The sequence below is a fragment of the Centruroides vittatus genome, unplaced genomic scaffold, assembly GCF_030686945.1.
Source record: "Centruroides vittatus isolate TY-2023 unplaced genomic scaffold, ASM3068694v2 contig_575, whole genome shotgun sequence".
Lineage (NCBI taxonomy): Eukaryota > Metazoa > Arthropoda > Arachnida > Scorpiones > Buthidae > Centruroides > Centruroides vittatus.
This window is the reverse complement of record NW_027122344.1, coordinates 2117859-2132830: the sequence shown is the minus strand read 5'-3', so window position 1 is coordinate 2132830 and position 14972 is coordinate 2117859. Positions and strand designations below refer to the sequence as shown.

Below are 14972 nucleotides of genomic sequence, written 5' to 3'. Positions count from 1 at the left end.
ATCTCGGTAGATCATCTTCATGCTACATTCATTTTTGTGGACAACATGCTGCTGGATCATGTGCAGTCAGCCATTTGTAAGTTAATAATAATTGTACTTATAGTTACATCAATAATAATTATTATAATTAATAACTATTCAAGTTACACATATAGCCTTTTAATGTCAGAGTCAATTAAACCAAAATTTCAACTAACTGTATCTTAATCACACTAATTAATGTTATTAGTTGGTCAGTTAATTATTATTATTTTTTCACCAGTATAGGCCAAGTTCCAAAGTGATGACTTATTGTAATCACTATTACTATATTTCAGTGTTTTCAACATGTCTTTCAAACATACAATGCTTATGATGGAGGACAATTACATTGGAGAAAAAGCAATTCTAAATTTGAGTTTAACACATGTTTTTATTAAAGTAACAAAAGGAAAAAGTTGAGACAAAACTTTATAAAATGGAAATTGGTTGAAGTAGAAAAGTCTAGCCATTCCATTTTAGACAATTCTACTGTACTTTGGGAGTATCTTCACTATCATTTTATTGATTTATAAAATTGTCATTACAACTGATATTATACTAGAGATATATTTATATGCAGAGACTATTTTGTAGACTAATATTATGTTTAATTACAATACAACAGTAAATTGCATCAAATTACAAAATTTGACACAATAACAGTACTTTATCTGTCTACAGAAATTTAATATTAACAAACATATTTATATTACAAAATAAATGAAATTGTTTCCTAATTCTATATGCTCATATTACTTGGCTGAAATATCACTTGAATGAAATCATTGTGACTAATGACTAATCTGTAGATTGTATAGTTTTTTTAAAACATATATATCTAGTTAAATCTGTATTTCAATTATCAGGTTTTATATATATATTTACATATACAGAATGAAAACAAATTAACTGAAAATAAATATGCAATCCAAAATAAAACTGTTACCATTTTATATCATGATTATACTGTATGAATTTTATATGTGAAAGTGATTGCCATCATATCTAAATTACATTTTACAATTTAAAAAATATTTTTACTCTGTTCAAAATTTTTAGTATTGAATGAGTGAAATTGTACATAGGCTGACCATTTGTATCATTTTTAATAGGAAATACCATTCTTTCCACTCTGTTGTGGCTGTCATGCCATTTTAATAAAATTTTCACTTTTGTCCCATTTTTTAAAAATGAAAATACTTAACTCCACAGTGTGTATATTAAACACATTTATATATTGCATTCCGAACTCTTGATTTGTTAGAAAACATTTATTCTGTGCTGATAAAGGTGATAAATTTGAATGGATATTGCTGGGGAAGACATCTGGATGGCAAGAAATACAGAATAATTTCAGTGAATTTAAGGAACCTATTACATGAACAGAAACAGATGAAATTTGATTATTTGATCAGTAGGTGCTAATAAAACAATGATAACCAAACATTTGAAGACACGGGATAGAGAAAGTATAGCTAACAGTTGGATCAAAATATTTAATGAAATGAACAAAAGGATTTTGAATTCCAAAATTTTAATAATTTGATAGAATTAGTCCTTTGTCAGAAACTAAAGCATCTGTAGAAAGAATTTTTTCACTCGTGGATTCCCTGTGGTAAAAAGAGAAGTCAAGTTTAACTATTGAAATCATGAATGTAATGCTAATATAAAGAAAAATTGCAAATTACAATGCAAATAAGTTTTATGGTAAAATTGCAAATAATCACAACTTATTAAACAAAATAAGTTCATCTGAAAAAAAATGCTTAGTTTATCCCTAAAGTAACTTTATACATCAATCTGCCTATTAAATTTGATATCTTATTATAATAAAAATAACATTTTTTTATTATTAGAGTTTTGAAAAATATATTAAATTTAAATATTAAATTTTAAAATACTTGTACATTATAAATTTATTTATTAATCATCTAAACTAAATTTTTTTCTGAAAATAAATATAACCTGAAGTCTCTTCACAAATTCATGATTTGCTAATGAAGCAGTTATTGAAAGAGAAAAATAATGTCAGGATTTGTAGCTGTCAAATCAGGAAAACAAGGAACCGAACACTTAATAAGTACTTGTTCCTTGCTTCACTGTAACCAACAATAAACTTCATTTTTAAAGTGGAATGGCCACCCAAATTACTAAACTTCTGTTGACTACAAGCTTTATTGTGTTATTGGCTGGTAATCAACTAATTCAAAAATTAGTGATTCTGACATTGTTATTAGAATCAAGGTGATAAGATTTATAAAGAGAGAGACAATCTGCTTCTTAAGGTAATCAAAACTTCTCTAATTTTCAAAAATTAAACAATTTTTTTCACAAAAACACACACAATTGAATCTTAAAAGTAAAATTCCAGAAAAGTTTAATATACATAAAACACAAATGCTTTTGATCTACATAGGAGATCTTCAGGTTAAAGCATTCTCAAATGGAATGAGGAGTTTTTTCATCTTCTTGAGTCTTTTTCAGGTCACTCTTACAAAAAATGCTTGTTAGAACCTCACTGTTTTCAAAATTGAACAAGTTCCATTATTAAGAAGTTTTCAATGCGATGATCATATTTACTATATAATAGAATTTTTAAAAATTTTATTAGAAATAACTGTTTTTTAAAAAATTTTATGAGATTTTAAAATATTTGAAATAAAAAAGTTTGTTAAGTATTAAAATGTCTGCATTTATTAATCTAACTAATTTCATGAATTAAATTATTAGGTGCTTTACTTAAAATTGGCTTTCAACAATCATTCTTTTGCATCATTGTTATTTATAACCTGTATGTGTTTAGCAATCCTGTATATGTAGATGTGCTCTGAAAATTTGTTAGACATTCATTGATTACAGCAGGCTTTCACCAGCATAAAATTATCTCTTTTTTCCCATATCCATATCATTAGTAAAGTTGCTACGCTAAAGCCATCTCTTGCTACCAATCTGTAATTCTCTTTAATTCTTACCACTATTGTTCCTAAAGTGAAGCCTATATAAAAATGTGAGATAAGCAGAGCGTCAGGGGTAAAACCTCGCTGACCACTTACGCTGCACGGGTTGGCAAAACCCGACCTCATTGTCATTGGATGGCTAGGAGAGCACAAAGTGAGTGGGGAGGTATGTCAGTAAGTTGACAGGCGTCCTTACTTTGACAGGAGACAGGTTTAACAAATAACAATAAAGGTTTATTAAATAACAACAGCGAATACACATACAATAAAGATATAAAGATAATTGATTACTGCTAAAACGCGGATAAAATATCTCTATCGCTAACCACGATCTAACCAATAAAGTGCCTAACTTCTAGCGGGAGAGAATTTACAAAGGTTACATCGATATACCTTAATATGCGGTCCGATGACAGTATGCGACGACCTCCTGGACTATGGAAGCTGGAATCAGTCTTATGTCCGGGACTGGAGACACTGGATTCAGACCTTCCTGGACGATCGCCCTCCTTCCAGAGTCGATCGGTTTTTTATACAATCATTGTTGGCACTGAGCCAACCTATCGTTCAATGTTCGATGACTAATTTGCTGACTCGCGATGACTTGGGTTTTATTTTCTCTTCCCGATCGGATCGGATGTGTAATCGACATCCAATCAAACTTGCGGGTCATTAACCCCTTTAAACTCAAGAATTTACGCCCTCAAAACCTGCGGGCTCACAAAAATAATTTTCCTTATTCAGCAATAATCTTAATGCATATACTCCTGATTTAGACAATTTATTCAATCTACACTTATCATTCCTATTCATTCCCATAATTGTAAGGTTTCTTCTAATCCCTAGCAAAAATTCTGCTTTCTTAATATAGGAGCTGTAAATACCACTACTGACATGCCCTTTATTACTAGCACTTCTTTTTTGTCCTCTACTTTACTCTGCTATTTTTAACAACATAAAAACATTTTCAATCATTTTAAATGATCTTCATCAGTTACACAAAAAATGGAACATAAATAAATTATGGAATAAATATAAAAATCAACAGAAAAATGTATATGCGGACTAAATATAAATAAATAAAATAAAATAAATGATATAAGGCCAAAACAATGAAAGAGAATAAAATACAAGAAATAAGATTAACCGTAGTATTATCTGTTATTATCCTTAATTATTGGATAATAATTAAAAGGATCTCCAAGCAGTAGATAATGCGTCTACATCCCTATGGTTTATACATCCGGTTCTTATATAGTTTGTTTTTTATAGTATATAGTATATAGTTTGTTTTATGTTTAATAATAATGTTTATGATTTTAGCAGGAACACCATAACTGCTTGCTATTTTCTTAATTATTTCAAATTCCTCATTTCTATATTTTATTTTAGAAGAATGAATAACTGATCTGTTAATTAGACACCTATAACCAATAATTTATGAACTATTGTATCATAGGATTTCCAATGTATGGAGGCATCAACAGTTAACAACTTATAAAATACTCTAGGTAATAAACCCCTTCCTTTTTTTGTATATATTCAAATCTAGAAAATTTATACTGTCAAAACTCTCTACTGTTAGCTTGATGGATACTCTTACAAAATTATCATTTACTGCTTTTACGAGTTATTGCACCTTGCCTTTACCTTTCCAAATAAGTAATATATTGTCTGTATAGCTAAAATAGTCTTTAAAATGGTTGGAAGATAGGAGTCTTAAGGACTTTTTGAGAGACATTAAGGTATATAAACAATAAATTAATGATGTATTCATACTTAATAAACTATTACTTTAGATATTTTAGCATCTCATAAAATTGTTTAAAAAAACAGTTATTTCGAGCAAAATTTTGAAAAATTCTATTACATAGTAAATTTGATCATCATGTTGAAAACTTCTTAATAATAGAACTTGTTCAATTTTGAAAATAGCAAGGTTCTAACAAGCATTTCTTGGAAGAGTAAAGTGAAAGTGGTTCAAGATTTTTGAAAATTAAACAAGTTTTGGTTACCTTAGGAAGCAGACTGTCTCTCTTTATAAAGATAATACCAAGTTTGTAATCTTAAGATTTTGTTTTAGACTGATATAGAAAGACTTTCTAAAAAATTTCTTGTATTATAAAAAACAAATTTTAGTAGATTGAATCATTTGAATAATTATTTTGAAACACTTCTTAAATATTGAATATGAGAAAGAATTTTAAAAAAATTTCTATTTTGATACATTTAATGTAATATTAATTTATTTTAAAAACATGACAATATAAAATCTAGTTTCACTACTTATTCTGTATTATATTGGGCTGTATTACCACTACTACTATTATTAATTAAAGCATTTAATTAATAACAGTACTATTAATATAGCCTGATATAATTCGGCAATCGTTTGTCTGATATACAACTATAAAGTTTGGGTGCATATATTTGTATTTAATAAAAATATATTTTTATTACATTAAAATATATTCTTTAGGAAGATTAATTTATTAAATAACTTTGTATCAGACTATAGTTGATGTCTTATATTTATAGAATTCTAGTAATACACTTGTTTTTTTTATTTATAGTATTTAACATTATTTTAAATTTTCTTTGTAAGGTTTTTGTCACGAGAATAGAATTCCTTAAGTTGTTCAAAGCAAAATTCATAATCTGATTTCCTACTAAAGTCAATGATTCTTTATCATAAAGGTAATATTTCTTTTATTTGCATTACACATAATTTTAAATAAACACAAAAATATTTATTTTAACTCTTAAACCATAACAAATTTTTGTTAAAGCTTTAATAGAAAAATCAAATTATACAAAAACTTAAAAAAAAATACTATTAATGAAACTATACTTACAACTTTTTCTTAAATATAAATTTTATTTTTTTCATTGAAGTTCATGTAAAAACAAAAATACATAGTGTAAATTATGATTCATAGATTCATGTTATGTATCTAAAGCCTAAAAATATGCTAATTTCACTAAATCATTTTGATGTTTTCTTCTTATATTTAATTCAAATAAATTTAAAGCAATAAAATAGGCGTGGAGTGTCAAATGTCTTAAATGGCAGCAAGAAATTTGTTAAAATTATTTAAAATTAATATATATGAATAATTTTTTGTTAAAAATTGAAACAAATTACAAGTTTAATTTAAAAACATTTATTTAAATCTTAAAGAAATTAATATTATAAGAAGTCATATTTAAACATTTACTACAACATAACATTTTTGTTACACATAATACAAAAACTGTTGTGAAAATTTTAACAAATGCAATATCAATGACTATTTTTAACAGCTATATTTAACAAAAATTTCAATGTTTTTTCTAATAGAAAATGATTTGTAGAATTCATATTTACAATAGAAAAGTTCCATATTAAAACTGATCTTTGAAGACATGAATATGCAGAATAACTGCTTTGTACTTCACACTAATAAGGATAAATGCTTTATGTTTATTCAATCAATTTCAAGCTGATAAATAATAATTATAAAACTAATTATTATGCAAAGTAAATAAAGTAAAATCATTAAATAATAATAACTTTTATTTTATTTTTGCTCTCTGATTAATTTTTGTTTTGCATGTTTTAAAATGTTTTCTTTAATGTCTACTTTATTTTTTTGTTTTTTGCTTATTATGTCTTAATGGTTTTTTTACATTATTTTTCACAAGGAGTAGTTATCACAATTCATAGTCAACTTTACCTAATATATTCAAAATAAATACAATTATCAAATATTGCAATACATTTTCAAAAAACAAAGAAAACAAACTACTTATTTCATTTTAAATTTATTTAATGTTAAATGGTAATCAATTCTGTATAAATTAATTACAAATGAATGATAGATATAGTTTAATTCTTGTAATAAAAACAATGGTAGTAAGATTCTAACCATTATAAATTTTGACTGGAGTTAGAGTAGCTCCTTCTATAGAGATTTTTCATACCTTCTATCAATCTTTTCAAAGTATCAATATATTTCTGATGTGTTGTTATAACACAACAAAAATTAACTTGAAGTAATAAATTCAAAGAACTATTACCACCATTTAAAAATACATTGCTTAATTAGAATGAATTTTAATGCTATCTATTAAGTTTATAAAAATATAATTTAAATAATTTCTTTAAATAAGTGTTGTACTGAAAAATAATTAATAAGATATAAAGCATATTATTTTTAATGTGCAGAACCTTTGATTTATGGATAAAATAAATTCACAAGAAATAAAATAAAATTCAGAAAAATAAATGACTATTCTTTTATAGCATATCTATTAACTAATCAAATTTTCAAACTTACTAAAACCATTTTCTAAATAAATAAAAAAAAAACTTTAAAAAAGTACATTTAATACAAAACTTTTCTTACAAATGATGCATGAAAATATATTTATTTAATAAGTTTATTTACTTGGAAAAAAACAGATATGAAAATTTTTCAAGATCATTGGATATATGCAATAGTAGGCATTTTCCAGCAAATGTTGAATATTCATTTTTATCTACCTTATAGAAGAGTTGTTCATGTATTTAAAAAAATCAAAAACAAAGGATCACATGAAAGATCAAAGACATTATTTCTACTCAGATCTTAGTTTCTTTCTTTGGAAGAATGTGGTTTATACCTTATATGTTATAGTAGGTCATTTATTTATTATTAAATTAATTTTTATTCTTTGATAACAAAGAAATATATGAAATATTATACTTTTAGATCAACTAATGTAAGACTAAGAAATCTAATAACATTAATATTTTAAAATCATTGTAATTCTGTAAAAATTTAGTTTTTAATCAACTGCTATGTATAATTTTAAAAAATAAATCTAATTTTAAATTTACAAATTGTTCAAATAACTCAAAAGGTTTACTTCAAAAAATTTATTTACTAAAGTAAAACAAAATTTCTTTTATATATAGATCTGTTAGTTATTCTGCATATCCATATATAAAATTTTATTTAATCAGACAAATAAAGTAGAAATGCTTTATAACCTTGATCTGTATTTAAAATTAATTTTATCAATTCTACACACAGTTATAAGTTTATAAATTCTGTTATTTTTAAAATTAAATTACTAACCACAATCTTCACTCAAAACCCTATTTTTTCTTCATTATTTGTTATTATAAACATTCATTATAACTGAACCTGTTGAATTGCCACTAAAGTTTAAAATTCAAAATTATGGTTTGTTTTATGAGCATGTTTAAAAAATTATATTTATAATTACTACATGTAATCGTTATAAAAACTTTTATATTTCTGATTTATGTTATTGCACTATTTATGAACATAAATTTTATATTAAAAGAAAAATTATGTCTATCTACAGTCAGTTTGAATTGGTCTCTTAAGAAATTTCAAACTTGCTTTTCTTAAGGTTTTACTGTTATTTTGTAGTTTTATGTATAATTTAAACAATGTATTAAGAGTTTTGTGTTTTTGTAAATTTTTTAATTTATTTGAATTTTCCTATTACAGATAAATATCAAATTTTTATAAAGAGAAGATAGTATGCTTGTTAAAATTTCAAAACGACATATGCTCAACATCAATGTTCTTACATTTAAATAGATTATTTTGTTAAGATATGTAATACCATAAATCAAAGAAATATTTTGAGCTAGCTATGCTAGCTGTAAAGCCTATTTTTTATCTAAGAAGCAAAAAATTTTTCCTTTAGTATAGCATCATTGAATTACCAGAGACATCTTAATGTAAAGTTCACACAAATTAATCTTGCTTACAATATAAAGACAAGGGATACTGTTTACAAGTAGTCTGCCAAAAGTCACAATTTTCAGGCATCATCAGCCCAAGAGATTTAATATCCACTATTGTGATTGTAAGAGAAGGAAACAGGAATATTGATTTTTTACCAACCAAATTTTTTTCTAGTGAATGAACTAATTATTGTTCAATTGATTCATCTATCTGAATAAGTATCATATCTAATAATTTATAATTAATGTAACTATTATAAAAAATAACTGCATATAAACATTAAAGATTAAGTGATCTTAACATCTAATCTTTAATTTTTAAGTATAGTTATTTTTTAGTGTTTTTTATATTATATTATTATTTATATATCATTGATAAATATTATTTTTAATAATTTATGTCAATATATTTGACTATAATTTTTTTTTCATTTTCTAACAATTTTCTTTTCAAATTAAATTTATAAACAGTTATTACAATCAAAGATAAGAATATTTCCAATTTATTTTAAAAGCATCTCACTTTTCAAATGCAAATATATAACATACATGTCTTATCTTTATATTTAATCATAAAAGATTTTTCAACACCAAATTAAAATATGTAAATGAGAAGAATTATTTCTTATAAATGAAAAACAACACTTTTAATAACTTATTTTTTTCAAATATATTGCAATAAATATTGTGTTATTAACCAAATCATACTTTCTTTGATTAATTTATTAATTTAATACCACTTACATGGTATGAAAGATAATCATCAGCTGAGAATAATATTCCTGATGTGAATATTAATAATAAATCTTAAAACATTACATATTTTAATAAACTTTACTTATTAAAAATATATGCTTTAAATATTGAAACTGATAAATTTAATCAAACTTCTTAATTATGGAATCAATGAAAATTAACAATTGCTATTTAAACATTGTGTTATTTCTATTTTGTTTCTTAAAATACAATTTCGGCAACAAATAATCTCTCCATTGACATTCTCTTTGAAAAAAATTGCAGACATTCTTGGTTGACAAATTTTCTATCATTCAAAACTACGGATTTTCTTAATCTGCAAATATGAAGAAATAATAAATGCTTTAAAATATTTGAAGTAAATTTAATTAAATACAAATATAATATAATATTGCTATATATTTTGAACAGTATTAATTCTATAATACATTTTACAGTATCTATTGTATAGTTTATTAAATTGCACTTATTTACCTACTTTAACTTACTTTCAATCTATAGTAGACATATCAAATAAATGATTAAAAGGAACAAACAAAAAATAATTAGAAAAATAAAATATGAATAAAGTAGGCATATCAAAAATTGATTATTATCATCAAATATATTTTAAAATTTTGGTTTGGTTGGAAGAAAGAATAATTCTAAACATTAAACAATCATAAATTCTCAGTAAAATATAATAGTGATATTTTGATTATGTTCTCATTGCTATATTAAATAATTAAAAATACACTTTTGCAAACAATAATATATTGAGTCAAATCACAAAATATAAATACAGTAGGGCATCGATTATCCAACTCAATTGGGGACTGGGGTTGGTCAGATAACTGAAAAAGCGGATAACCAAAAAGTATGAAAAAATACATTATTAGTATAGTGTATTAGTATATTAGTATATCCCATGTAATAAGCATATTAGTATATCACTATTAACCTACTTTGCGTTGAATTTTCATCAATGTTAAGCCTAACAATTTTTTTTTTTTTAAATAATAATAATCGTTAAATTATTTCTTTATTTTGCACAAAATAAATACAGAAATAAAGAAAAAATAGAAAATTAAGCCGGGTTTAAATACTGGCCTCCCTTTCATGGTCGAGCCAGTGTTTCCCAAGGTCCTGGAATATATTCTAAGACCTTGAGTGTTTCCAGCTAAAACATGCAAAAATTTAACAAAAATAATATTAAAGTAGCCAAGACGTAGCCAAGACATAGCCAAATATTGTAGCGCCACATCACTAGTGGACATTTGAATTTGCCGACTAGAACGCGGTCAGTTAACCGATATGATGATTGATCGGGGTTTGGATAATCGATGCTCTACTGTATTTTATTTTCTTTTATAAATTATAAGTGAATTAATATACTTTATAATGTCTTTTAAGAGTTGTCAATATATCACTTTCATGATTCTAATGTTCAAGTAATGATGAAAAAATTTTTCATTATTTGTACAGAGCTACAAATAGCCTTTATTGCCTTCAACTGATGTTCTACACAGAGCCAACTACAAATATTGATATGTAGCTAGCAGTTGACAATTGGTCCTATGTTCAAAATAATTCCATTTAAACATGTTCATTATACAGGGTGTCCTGTCAAGACCACAAACTCTACAGAGTGTGAACCCTCACATGGAATACATAAAAAATGACACAAGAGCCATACCTCTACATCCCATAGTTTTTGAAAAAAATGCAAAAGAAAAAGTATGACATCATACCCAGTGCATGGAAAATAAGTTTTATTGGAAATGTGAACATCAATACTATTTTGCAGTGCCATAACTAGGATTTTGGACGCCTATAGCAAAGAATAAAAATGGCACCTTTTTAATTTTTGTTATTAAATAAAAATAAAAATGGTGGTTTATTTTTGAAATATATGTTCGTAAAAATTACAGATCATACATACTATATAAATATAGACTTTTTTTGTGTTATTAATTTTGAATACATATTATTCCGAAACCTTCTCATTGGCACCTTTATTAAATCGGCGCCTATGGAGGGGGCTGCATTGGCCATACCCTAGTTACGGCTCTGCTATTTTGATATTATTAATAATTAGAAATTAATGTTTAACTAGCCAAACACAATGACAATACATAATTATGCCATATTTGGTGTCATAACAAGAATACTTGCATGGAATACATTAAAAAAATGACTCAAGAACCATACCTCTAAAACCCATAGTTTTCAAGAAAAATGCAAATTGAAAAGTATGACATCACATCCAAGTGCACAGTAAGTAAGCTTTTTTAGAAACATGAACATCAATACTTGTATATGACATTATGCTTACATAGAAAGATGCTTAAAATGACCACTGTGCATATTGAGGCATACATGCACACAACATAGAATGGAAAACTGTACAAGATTTGCAAGATGGCTGCTCGTGTTGGACTAAATGCATTTTATTATAACAATCACCAAGTTATTCTCTCATTCTAAATCATTAAATCATTCTAAAATGACTTCAAAATGTAAAATTATCATATGTTGATATAACAGATTCCGAATACATTTTAACGGAAGATAGCAGTCCATTTTATTGATTACAATTAATAATTGCTTCATTAATTTCATCACGATCTGATGCAACTTCCATTTGAATAATTGTGTCCTTCATCCTTTTTGACCAGTTCATTTGTGACAATTGTTGCAATCATAATTTTAACTTCATCCACCATTTTTTCCAGTTGTCTAACTAAGAATAACTGTTTGATGATGCTCAGAACATTCTTAGCTCCGCCCACTAAGACACTCAGAATTCTAACCAGATTCTAACTCAGAATCTGGGTTGCATTACTGAACACATCCCAGATTCCTCAAAATGTAGTCCAAATTATTTTTAAAGTGGCCCAAATTTAGTAGCCTAGAGCACTACAAATATCTCAATCTGCTACTTGTAACCCAATCTTACAATTCTGAAAACCAGCTGTATTTTATGAATAAACCATATATGAACTTCCAGTTTGGACTGAAAGTCATGTGATTTTAATCAAAATTTTTGCCTTACTATAGAGAGTGATAAATTGGTATAGAATTGATATTTATGATAAACTGGGATCAATATATCATTTGACCCTCTAAGGCAGGGGTTTTCAACCTTTTTCGTGCATTGATCCATTTTAAGAAAGTTTTTTCTATTGACTTCCTTCAATGTTGTATAGTATGTATTATACAATACTATACTATATACAAAAAATCCTCACTAATTCAAACTTGGACAATTCAAAATCCCATTAGTTCATAAGTGTACTTTTGTCCCAGCCAGGAATATAGAGATTTACATGTTAAGAAATTTGGGTTGGTTCAAAATGTGGCTACCTCAAAATTTAAAGTGAAAATTCTGTCTGAACTGTGATATGCATATGTTAACTCATTCAATTATAGTGAAATGCCTCCATGCTAACAGACCAAAAACAACTCTAATCTGGTCAATATAACTTTGCTTTTACAGTAACACATTTCTGAATGTCATCATACCCATGGACTATCAATTTTTCTCTTAATTGGGGCCTACGTTCCTTAAGCTTTCCATATCTGGTCTCAATTTTCATTTATCTAACTCTGTTCTTGAGATTAACAAAAGACAGACAGATGGATAACAGTGAGAATGTATAGATCTGCAATTTCAAAACTGCAGCCCAATAAATTACATCATACCAGGACCATCAAAAGCTGGTAAGGGACCTGAGAGTAGAGTGGGCATGTTTGGCCACTTAGCAGACCCCACTATCATTTTTTTTTTTAACAAATGAAATATGTGGAATGATTCTTTATTATTAAAAAGCAGTTTTAAAGATTTTATTTTCTCTTAGTAAAAATAATATTAATTTATAGGGATAGGAACCACTATGGGTTCCTAAGTTTTCTCCAGGCATGAGAGAAAATAACCAGTTTCCCACTCTTGACAACCCTGCATCATGTGTGTTAATATACCCAAAATTCAGCACATATTCTGTTATCTAAATGTCTGTTTATCTAAGACAGGAATGTCTTAGATAAACAGACATTTAGATAACAGAATATGTGGGTTATCCAAGGTTATCCAAGGTAATATGGGACAGGAATGTCCCATATTACCTTGGATAACCGAGACTCTATTGTATTAATTCTAAATTATTTTATATATCTAAAAACCAAATAGTAATACTACAAACTGGATAGCTTTAAAATCCACAAGTAGAAAAAACTAACATGCTAACAAAATTTAAAAATTCAATTCTACAGGGTGTCCAGAAAGGGTGAGTGCAGTTTAAAAGTAAAATAAATTAAAAATAAAAAATGTTCAAAGAAAGTTTTGTTTTCATTTTCAATCTACAATTATTGGAAAATTATTTACTAAAAATGATGTTATCTAAATGGCGTCCATTATGCTCCTGGCACTCATCTAATCTTGAATGAAGATTTCTCAGTACATGTTGACACAAAGCCTGAGATACTGATGCCATTTCTGCTGTGATATTCTGCTTTAATTGAGTTAATGGCCTCAGCTTATTTTCATACCCCTTCTCTTTAAGAAATCCCCATAAGAAATAGTCCAGAGGACTCAGGTCTGGACTGTGAGGTGGCCAGTTAACATCACCTCTTTGTGAAATGAGCTTATTGGGAATCACTCCTTTACAGCTTTCATTGAATCATTTTATGTGTGACAAGTGGCACCATCTTATTGAAACCATGAAACTGTTGCAAAGATGGAGCTAAAAAATTTGAAATCATCTTACAGTATTGCTCTGTATTCACAGTTAGTGCTCGACGTCTACAATCTTCAAAGATGTAAGGGCCGATTGGCAGACATCGCAGCCCAAACAATTACCTTAGGGCTATGAAGCAGTCATTCTTGTTTCTGCATGGGGTTTTTCTATGAGAGTAACAACAATTTTGTTCGTTTACATGGCCATTCAACTGGAAATTTGCTTCATCACTAAATAAAATGTTGTCAAAATTATCAAACCGCTGAAGCATAAGTGTTGCTAAATTCAATCTGTGAACGTAGTCAGTCTCCTTCAATTCCTGCACTAGTTGAATTTTATATGCTTTAAGATGTAAGTCATGCTTTAAAATCACATGCAGAGACGATTTTTTTAAGTTCAATGCTTGACTTCTCAATGTTGGATTTTCACTTGTTGATTGTTGGACACGTTTGATCATTTCTTCGATTCTGACGGCACCTGGGCGACCAGTATTTTGAATTGTAACAGTTGATCCCATTGATTCAAACATTTTAATCCATTTCTGAATGATATTCTGGTGAGGTGGAGTTGGGATCTCATAATGAGCACAAAACAAACACTGTGCAATAATGATAGAATTATTGTTCTAGTAATATGCTTGGACACAAAACGCATGCTGTTGACCAGTGAATGGCTCCATCACTACTAAATTTCCATGAACTAAGCTGCTTAGTATTGCAAGCCCCCCACCCCTCCGCCCACACGTCTCTCAGTAATTTCAAAAAGAAATAGCACTCA

The 14972-nt window shown here is 27.0% G+C and overlaps 1 protein-coding gene across 5 annotated transcripts in view; it reads right to left on the bottom strand.

The window, feature by feature from the left end:
* The window catches only part of LOC136979054 (uncharacterized), a 129119-nt gene that overhangs the window by 58395 nt on the left and 55752 nt on the right, over positions 1–14972 (bottom strand). The window lies entirely within an intron of this gene.